We start from the raw sequence: 11,230 nt of genomic DNA, 5'->3' as shown, positions 1-11,230 counted from the left end.
TTTTTTGTGGTACGCGGGCCTCTCACTGTTGTGGCCTCTCCCGTTGCAGAGCACAGGCTCCGGACGCACAGCCTCAGCGACCATGGCTCACGGGCCCAGCCGCTCCGCGGCATGTGGGATCCTCCCAGACCAGGGCACGAACCCGTGTCCCCTGCATTGGCAGGCGGACTCTCAACCACTGCGCCACCAGGGAGGCCCCTCCATGATTTTTTAAAATTAATTAATTAATTAATTTTTGACTGCGTTGGGTCTTCGTTGCCACGTGGCATTTCTCTAGTTGCAGCGAGTGGGGGCTACTCTTCGTTGTGGTGCGCGGGATTCTCATTGTGGTGGCTTCTCTTGTTGCGGGGCACGGGCTCTAGGTGCGGGCTTCAGTAGTTGTGGCTTGCAGACTCTAGAGCGCAGGCTCAGTAGTTGTGGCGCATGGGCTTAGTTGCTCCGCGGCATGTGGGATCTTCCCGGGTCAGGGCTCGAACCCGTGTCCCCTGCATTGGCAGGCGGATTCTTAACCACTGCAACACCAGGGAAGCCTGAACAATTTGATTTTTAAAACAATGGAAATCTTTTACTTACTCAACACTCCTCCCCCCAATAAAATAAAAAATAAGGAAATGCCGTATTGCAGTTTTTAGAAATTCTTCCTTTGCTGTGATGGATGAGCCAGATCTGGGGATGTGGCAGAGAGTTTAGGGAGTTAATAATAATAAACCCCCAACAATTATAGACTTTCTTTTTAAAAAAACATTTTCAAAGAACAGTCTCTTGCAGTCTTCCAAGTTTGGGACAAGTATTTTCCCCATTGTATAGTCGAAGGAGCTGAGGCCCAGAAGCAGGGCCATCTTCCCAAGGTTACACAGTGGGCGAGGGGCAGAGTTGGAATGAGAGCTCATATCTCGCCCAGGCATAAGTTCCTTCTTCTATACAGTGTTTAGCTGGGCAGAGGGCTTCAATAAGCAGAGTAGTTTTCACGGGAAGGAAAAGAAGAACCAGAGAGTTATAAGAAGCTCTTCTGGCCTGAGGTTTCGGAAGAGTTAAAGGCCTTGAGACAGCTACAATCCCAGAGCAAATGAAGTCAGACCAAAATAGACACCACTTATATTCTAGGGGAAATGACCCAGAAAAGATTCAGCCAGTTTCCAGATGTAGCTTGAAAGGCTTCAGTTGGAGAGACTTCATTTTGGAACCTCATGCAAAAACCTCTCTTGATGAGGTTTCTCAACTCAGTATGTGGATCAGAAATGAACAGACATTTGATTTGAGGGAGATGCTCTGCTAAGAAGGTCTAGAGGCTTGTGCTTTGTAGAATCAAGCTTAGAGAAAGTAACCTATGAATGAGTATAGAAATAAAGGCTTTGCCATGCTTTGCCAGCATAATTTTGGGAGGGAATATGAGAAACATAGGGTCTATCCCCGCCTTTTGGCTGAGATGAAAAGCAGAAATCCCAGACTGAGGAAATGAGGCTTGATGAAACTGCATAAATGAGATTTAGCTAGTGGCTAAAAGAAATGTTTTATCTGTTAGCTGTTGTGAAGTGGAAGGAGACTAATTTCTCAAAATCTGTGTTTTAAAAGACTTCTACACATTTCTTTTAAATAATACTCAGAAGACACTTAACTCTACATGTCTCATCCACTTAATTTATTATGGGTATGATAAAAAATTTAAAACATTAAAGCATACAAGAGTGTGTCTACCGTGCTACTGCTTATGAAGGAAAAAGGTTACACACACAGACACACACACACACGTTTATGTGTAACCACAATTTGAAGACATGTAGCCTGGTAGCCTTGGCTGTGTCTTGGAGGAGAACTGTGGAGCTGAGATGGGGTGGGAGGTACAGCCTTCACTGTACTGTCTCAATTTACCAGATGCCTGTTTTACATATTAAAAATAAAACACACTCTTAAAAAACCTCAAAGGGAAAAACGTAGCTTTATAATGGAGAGATGTGGTGGCCACGCTGTTAACCAAGTAGGGAAATTTAGCATTACCAAGGGCATAAAACCTGACATTATATGATACATCCAGGGTTTTAACCTGAATATAATTAAGCCTTCACACCTAACCTCTGATTAGCAGAAAGTATAGGGAATAGAGAAACTAGTTAAACAACACAGGAGAAAACAGTCAATTCAGAGAGTGGGACATTCTTTAAAATGTTAAATGTCATGGAAATATTAAAAGGTGGTTCAAAAAATTAGGAATAAAAGATATTTTGGGGGCAATTGGAAGAACTTTGAATATGGTCTGATTATTAGACATATTAGGGAATTATTGTTAATTTTCTTGTGTGTGAATAATGGTTTTGTGGTTATATAGGATAATGTCCTTATTCTTAGGAGATGCAATGCTGAAGTATGGAGGGGAGAAGACACATGGTGTTGGGAAGTTACTTTAAAATGGTTCAGAAAACACACATGAATGCACAGACACTCACACACATGAACCCCCCCCCCCCCCACACACACACACAAAACAGAGTTGGTTATTAAGCTATAGTCTTACCTTCAAACTCAGCTATGTGATGTAAGGGCTGGGACTTTGCAAATCACATTTCTTCTTTGCCAGCGGGCCTTCTGTTAGTCTGCCAATAGGGGGCATTAGAAGGGCACTGGCAGTCTAGAGGAGCCACAAAGAGCTTGCTTCTTTCTGTTTTGCTTCCTGTTACTCTCAGCCTGCCTGAGCAACAGTTCCTCACCCTGGCAATGAAAGTTATTTCCTGTAGGAGCAGCTGGTTTAGGTTTACATTTTTTCCACAGTCTCAGAATACAGCCTGTCTTCAGATATACCTGTATCAGCTGGCAAAGCCTTCTCTAACCCAGCTCCATGGGACCCTTCGTCCAAGCTTCTAAATTCTATTAATCCTGAGCTCTTCTCCCAGCCCTAGGGATGGTAACTGCTTTCTGTGTTTATACAGTATTCCTTTTACCTTTCCAGTTCTCCGATACCTGGTTCACAGTTCTTTATATTAAATTTTCTCTGCAAAAGTAACTGGTGGAGTTTGTGTCTCCTGACTGAACCTTGACTGATACAGAAATTGGAACTAGGAGTCTCAGGAAACAGACCCTTTTTTTAGGTGTTTGGGTTTGTCTTTAGACTTGAATGCAGTGTTGAGCTCCTTGTCATGGAAATGGGATGCTAGTAACTCATGGCATGGAGTGGCCCTGATTAATCTAATTATTGGCTGTAGATTATTGTGATAAAGAACCTCCTGAAGCAGGTACCTCGGGGGACCAAGTGGCTGCTGGGAATAATGACGACCTACAGGGACTGTGGGGCGGGATGCCTCCTTCTGAGTGCTCTGGAGTGTGTACAGAAAGAAAACAACACACTCAGCCCTTTAAAGTCTCAGCCCAAGTCCTGGTCAGAGAACTAGAGAGATTCTATGGCAGCTCTAAAAGTATCGCAAATCTGTTAGAGCTGCAAATTCAGACACAAGATTTAATTGTGATGGTTGTAGAATTTAATGTAAATTGAGCTCACAGCCTATGTCTCTCAGTGAAAGTTAGGATGAGGGTTGGGAGTGTCCCCAGGACTTGGAATGAGGACATCTGCGTGGACACAGATGAAACTGAGAATCTGAACCCCTAAGTCACTCTGAGCCTTCCATGCCTTCACCTTCTGTGTCTGAGATTAGGTTTCCTTTGCTTGAAGTCCTTGTAATACTCTCACCGGAGGCAGGTGACTTTCAAGGAGATGCCTGTACTCTTCAAGACCTACCCCACCACTCCTTGCTGCCACTAGACCCATAACCAGGGTCAGATCCAGCATATTCCAAGGGAACAAGTACAAAGTTTGAACCTGGAGGGAAGAACTTATAATCCAAAAGAACTGGAAGATTTTTATAATTTGTATAGGCAGAAACCAGGTGAATATATGTGGGAATGGGATTCTGAGAGCATTAGATGGAAAAAGGCAGAATGTAACAGAACAAATTTACTGATATGGGTGTATGTATCAGGGATTCTGGATTTAATATGTTAGCTCATATAAGAATTTACTTACTTGGATAACTTGAACTCAACAGTGACCTACATATAATGAGTTTGAGATCCCAGAACTTCCCTGGCACAATGTAGAGAAAGGAATTAAAAGACCTGGGGAGATAGAAATGTTGCTAAACTTATCACGTGTGACCTTTGAACTTCCCTCACCCACTTCCCCCCCCCCCCCCAACTATATGGTTGAAGAGGGCCCAGAGGACACTCATTCCCTGAGATATTGAGCAATACATTAGTGAGGAGATCACTGATATCCTTGGAAATCTCTGTGGTGGCTTTTCTCTGTGGGCTTGTATGATGGTAGAAGATGCTGCCACTGAGATGAGTTCATTGATTTCAGTGGGGTCGATAGGATCCTGGAGTAGCTGAAGCCAAGTGGCAGTGTTCAGTCATGAGAGAGAAGGTGGATGCACTTAGTGTCCAGCAGAGACAAAATGGAAATCAGACTGTTTTGATCCACAGGGATTGTTGATAGTAGCTGTGAAGGTTAATTTTATGTGTCAATTTGACTGGGTCATCAAGTGCCCAGATATTTGGTCCAACATTATTCTGGGTGTTTCTGTGAGGATGTTTTTGGATGAGATGAACATTTAAAGTGGTGGACTTTGAGTAAAGCAGATTGCCCTCCAAAATGTGAGTGGGCTTCATCCAATCAGTTGGAAACCTGAATAGGACAAAATGACTACCCCCAAGCAAGAGAGAATTCTGTAGATGGCTGTCTTTGGACTGGAACTGCAGCATTGGCTCTCCTGGCTCTCTGGCCTACTGGCCCACCCTGCAGATTTTGGACTTACCAGCCTCTATAATTATGTGAGACAATTCCTTCTAATCAGTCAGTCAATCCTACTGATTCTGTTCTCTGGAGAACCCTAATACAGTAGCTAAATGGTACAGTAGATCTAGGAATGGAATAGATAGGCAGTCTACTAAAACATTGCTTGATCTATGTAATGAAAAACCCTAGGGCTGGTGCCCAGAAATCTGACTAAAGTCACTACAGAGAGAGTCATAACCTCTCCTCCAGCTTCCAGACCTAAGCCAGTTGTCAGATCCAGAGCCCCTTGATTGAAGGACATGCTGAGTTCCCTTAAGAACTCCATGACACTGCCACAAGTATATACTAGAGACTTCCTCCAAGACTTCCCCAGAAACCTGCAGTCTTTAATAGGTGACTTAGTATTATGAAAAAAGGAAAGCCTCAGATCTTTTAGGGATTAAATAATAGGCACTGGCCCTGAACTGATGCTAATTCCTGGGACCAAAATACTACGATGGTCCACCAGTCAAAGTGAGAACTGGTGGTGGTCAGATAATGAATGGAGTATTGGTCCAAGCTAAAATTACAGAGAGCCTAGTAGGTCTGTGAACCCAGTGGTTATATCTCTACTTCTTAAATGTGTAATTGGAATAGATATATTCAATTCCTGGCAGAACCCCCAGATTTGCCCTCTGATCCATGGAGTGAGGCCTATTATGGTAAAAAGGGACAAGTAGAAGTCCCTAGAAGTTCCCTTCCCTACCAGGGTAGTAAACCAAAATCAACACCACATTCCTGGAGGAAACTGCAGGGTTTAGTGCCACCATCAAAGGCTTAATATCTGTCACATCCCCATTTAAATTCACCTGCTTTTCCTGTGCAGAAGGTTGTTGGATCTGGAGATTGACTATGGATTACTGCAAACTTAACAGATAATGACTCCAGTTGCAGCTACTGTTCCAGATGTGTATCTCTACGAAAGAGAGTCAGCATAACCCTTGGCAACTCGTATACCATTAGTGACCTGGCAAATACTTTTTCCCCCTCTATATCAATTTCAGTGAATAACACAAGCAGGTTGTTTTCACCTTGCAGAACCAAGAGATCACCTTCACAGTTCTGCCCTAGGGCTACATCGACTTAATGTCTGTGATAATCTAATCTGCAGAGATTTTGATAATCTTGACATTTCACAGATCATCAAATTTGTCCACTTCACTGATGACATACAGATGACATCTGATAAGAAGGTAGAAGCAAGTACTTTAGATGCCTTAGTAAAATGCATGTGAGTCAGAGAGTGGGAAATAAACCTCATAAAAATTCAGGGACTCATCCACCTTGGTGAAGTTTCTGATGTGCAAAGGAGTGTATGTTAGTCTGCTTGGGCTGCCATAAGAAAATACCATAGACTGGGTGGCTTAAACAGCAGAAACTTCTCAGTTATGGAGGTTGATAAATCTAAGATCAAGGTGTGGCAAGGTAGGTTTAATCCTGAGGCCTCTTTTCGTGGCTTGTATGAGGCCGCCACCTTTCTGTATGCTCACATGACCTCTTCTTTATGCGCCAGAGAGAGAGCAAGCGTTTCATAAAGGCATTAATCCCACTGGGCCAGGCTCCCACCCTCATGACTCCATCTAAACCTAACTACCTCCTCCCAAAGGCACATCTTCAGATGTCACACACTGGGGCTTAGGATTTCACCATATGAATTTGGGGGTGAACACAGACATTCAGTTCATAACAGAGTGTGGCAACAGACTGACACCTATGGAACTTACTGGTCTTGTCATGTACTTCATCACTCAGAGGCACCTGGTCTGTTAGAATGATAGAATGAGCTACTTAATACTCAGTTACTTGCAACTGGGAGAAAAGAATCTAAAAAGATAAAGTTCTATCTTGTAGGATGCAAATGTGCTTTGAATTGGTAACCTATGAATATACTTCTTTTTTTTAATCCCCCAAGCCAGAATACATTGGTCTGGGAATCAAGGGATGGGCACCTAATAATTCACAGAAATTTTGCTTCCCATTGCTGTGACTGTGACTCTTGATATTTTGGAAGTCTTGGTTCCCAAGGGAGAAATGCTTTCACCAAAGGACGTAACAGTGTTTCCACTGAACTGGGAGTTGATACTACTGGCTGACCGTATTTGGCTAGTGCTGTGGGGTTAATGCCAGTGGGCCTGAAATTGGTCTGGTCAAGGCATGGCATGTCCTGATGAATAGTGTCGCTTTCTAACCGTGTATCTGAGGAGTTTCAGGGTGGTTTGTATCAATTTGTTATCATTGTTTACTGTAACAGTGATATAGATGCGACTTACACCTGGAGACTTCTTCTATACCCCCTCAATCCCACAAAAAAAAAAAAAAAAAAAACAAGCCTTGGTGGTTGGGGCTAGTCATTAGGCAACAGAATAATTAATGGCACTGTTACTAAATTTGAGGAGCTGAGACTGTGTTTTCCTCATTCTGGAGAGAAGGTAAGAGCATCTTTATTTGTACTGAGATAGTTACCTCTTAAGAGAACCACAAACCTATGCTTATTGTATAGAAATTCAATTATGGATAGAAGGATGACTGGCCAAAGAGATGGGCTGTGCTGGTTACTAAGCTCTTGTCTTTCAGCTTCAGACCCACCCATGTCCTGTAATCTGCTTTGTCATGCTGCGGCTGGGACCTCACAAAGTACATTTCTTTATCACCTAGCTTTCTGTTAGGCTCTGCAAATAAGGGGTGCAAGAGACATGGTGGAAACGTAGAGGAAGGACCAGTGATTTACTCCCTCCTCATTTGCTTCCTACTGCTGACAGTATCCTCCCTGCAGTGGTTCTTCACCCGGGAAGTGAGAGTTAGTTTAGGAGCAGCAGTTGGTTTAAGTTTTCAGTGTTTTCACACTTCCAGAGCCGCCTCATCCTACATGCTCAGAGACGGCAGCATCAGCAGGCTGGCACCCATTCTTCAGTCTTTAGAGCTCCTAAGACAGTAATACCAGTCAGGCAGGGCCTCTTCCTCAGACACTGGAGTCTCACTTCCAAGGGACCCCTCATCCAAGCTTTCACATTTTAATAATGCCAGCCTCTTTTCTTGTTCATCTAGCCCTAGTGATGCTGTTTCCTGCATTTACTATCTCTGTGACACCTCAGTATCCCCCTTTGCCTATTAAGTTCTCCAATACCTGGCCAATGATTCTTCACTGTAGATTCCTTTTATCTAAAAATTGGTACAGTTTCTGATCTTACTGGACCCTGTTTGATACATGGATACCTATACATTTATATAAACAGATAGCTATAGCAAAATGTTAACACTTTTTGAATCTAGAAAACAGCCATATAGGTGTTCATTGTATTACTCTTCCAACTTTTTGGTATATTTGAGACCTTTCATAATAAAGCATTAGGGATAAGGTCTCCTGAAAATCTGGATAAATATCAGTACCAGAATAAAAAAGCCCGATAAAGGGCGAAAGTCTCCAAAATTATAGTAGAAGGAAATGATACATAGAACTGTGATTGCTCCAGAAACCAAGCTGATGCCATTACAAAAAAAAATCGAAACAGAACAAAAAAATAAACAACAAAAAGTCTATTTTTCTTTTTATATCTAGGAAAGGTTCTATCTACTATGTCACACCACCAAAATTAAGTGAATGAAATATGACCTCTGTAGAAAAAAATGAAAAGGTTCTCTAGAGAAAACTTGTCTGTTTCATCTTATAGGGGAGAAAAACTGAGGCCCAGGACAGGTAAGAGTTGTCCAAAATCACACGGTAAAATTAATGGAGTCAAAACTTTCCCATTAGCCATTCATAATAAGTAAGATTGGAAACCAAGTATATGAAGTAAGTCTCTTGATTGCATGTGACAGGAAACTGCAAAAGAGGGAATTAGCCCATATAACTGAAAAGTAAAAAAGTATGACTGCATTTAGGTGTGGAAGCAATGTCATAAGGAATCTCTTTCCCTTTCTTGGCTTTGTCTCTGTTGGCTTCACTGTCTGGCAGCAAGGTTGATCACTGGAAGCTCCAGACTCACATCCTGCTAGTTTAGCAAGTATAGCATCTTTCCCATTAATTCCACCAAAGTACTGGAGCTGACTCTAATTAGCCAGGATGGGGCCATACAGACTGACAGGGTGGTAAGGAAAGTTCCTTAAAGAAAAATAAGGGTGCTATTAAAAGAAGCAAGTGAATGATTGAATCAATGCTGAGCAGGGCAAAATAAGAGATGACGGGTCTGCCAGACCTCTTGACTCCTACATGCTGAGGGCTATCGAGTTTAACCTGCTAGTAAGTAGCTGAGACAGGACTGGAATCCATTTCTGTGTTAGAGTAAGACTTAGAGCAAAACTGTGAAATGAAAGGGAAATAACCTTAGGTTCTCAGAAAGTACTCCCAGAAGATAAAGTACAAAATACAATGAATTCGACAATTACCTTATACAGTCCTTCAAATTAAGGTAGCCTTCGAAAGCTTCAAGTTTTTCTAAATGCTTGGTAGATATTAAAGCCAAGCTTACAATATTTTGGTATAATTTAATGCTAAAGACTATAATATAAATAAACTATAAATAAACTATAGTTTAAACTATAAATATCCAGACCCTATTAAAAAAAAACTGAGATGTAATTTACATATCATAAAGTTCACCCTTTAAAAGTATAAGTCTATTTGGTTTTGATTCCCATTGGATTGTCTGAAAACAATGACCTATCCATTCACTTCAAGTGGCTTTGGGTGGCTTAGGAAAGCAGCCAAGATGTCAAAAATCCACGTGGTCAAGTCAGTTTTAGGCAAAAAGCCCTTTTTATCTTCTCTTTCCCACTGTTTCTCAATGATTTCTTGCAGGCTGGTAGTTATTGGCTCCATGAGAGTTGTCACCAATTTTGTCACCACCAGAGGCTCAGGTGGGGCATTTTTAATTTGAGCTACTAATCCCTTTTCTAGAGATGTTTAAAATCAGGTATTTGGGAAAATCTGTAATGAGAGTAAGTTTGCTTTCAACCAGTCATGCACTGACAGTGACATCTGCTGGTCATAAAGATTATTATTTATACTGTTTTGACTCCTTTTTGCAATTTATCAACGACCTCATATTATGAAAATTTAAGAAAAACAATTATGTCTTCCTTGGAAGAAAAAGAAACGAACACATAGGACTTATATATGCCAATATATGTACCACTGTGGGAGATTTTTTAAATTAAAAAAAAAAATCTAAGTTTCCTCTTCATTTTATCAGACACAGCAGTCTCATTCATTTGATCAGGGGAAAATGAACTGCTGTAGAATTTGAAAAAGAATTAAAAACTCGGTTAGCCATTTCCTTTAAAGTGTGCTTTGGGTTTTTGTTTCAGAGCAGAAACTAATGAATTCAGTCTAAGAGAAAACTGTAGTGGACCTAACAAAAGACTGGCTATCTCGGGTCGTTTGCTTTTGGCATTTCATCCTAATCTTGCTATTGTATTGTTAGGTCCCAGGCTTCATTCATACCCTTGCTCCCATTCCTACTTCCTTCCTATCTTTAGATATGCATACATATTAAACTTTATACATACTCTTCCAGATTTATTCCTGTATTAGCTTTGGAAATTTCCTCCACTGCTCTTGATGTCAGATTATACTGGGAAAAATTAGGACTTACATTTTCTAACTATATTTTTATAGAAAAGAAGGCATGTATTTATATTTATTGATAAAGCATTTTGATGGACAGTGATGAAGTTTAATTTTGTGTAGGAAATATAAAATTCAATTTGTGTACTCAAGTGGCATCTAAATTTGATAGTTGGACTTCATTCCCCTTCAAGTTTAAAAAAAAAAAAATTTCAAAAGTGCTATGATTACCCACCTTATAAACTTTGTGGATACCCCTGATTCTTTCCATGTGATAAATTCCTAGAGGGAAAAATCCTCAATCAAAGGGCTATGAAGAATCAAGAGGAATGAAAATTAGTACTATCATAACAAAAAAATTGGAAGTAGTAGGAGAGGAGATGGATGTTTTATAAATTCAGTCCTTACCTATTATCTAGAGGAGTCAACACATAACTTCTAAATCTGATAAATCAAAACTGGCCTATGTATTTGGTATCATATTACTTAGATATATGGGTGGGACCATAAAATGTTAAAGCAGAAATGGTTAAGGTAACTGGGTAGGAAGGGGACTGTGGCTTTTCATTATAGGGCTCATTTCTTCTCCAGCCTTGAGCATATTGTACTTGGATAAAACATTAAATTTTGAAATAAAAAATGTTAGTTTATTCACATTTAAAAATAAATCTAGCCAAATTATCATCCAGGAAAGTATATTAACCTAGATTCCCATGGGGAGCTTTCTGGTGGCCCTGAATTACTACAGTGACTTCATGTCAATTTCCTTAGTATTTATATTCTGATCCATTCAAAAGTTTTGAACTATCTTAGAAAAATGCATACAGCATAAGGTGTAAAATAAGTGA

Source organism: Aethalodelphis obliquidens, unplaced genomic scaffold (assembly GCF_003676395.1).
Source record: "Aethalodelphis obliquidens isolate GAN/ISIS:26980383/991018 unplaced genomic scaffold, ASM367639v1 scaffold52, whole genome shotgun sequence".
NCBI lineage: Eukaryota > Metazoa > Chordata > Mammalia > Artiodactyla > Delphinidae > Aethalodelphis > Aethalodelphis obliquidens.
The sequence above is the reverse complement of the archived record's forward strand: the minus strand, read 5'-3'. Positions refer to the sequence as shown.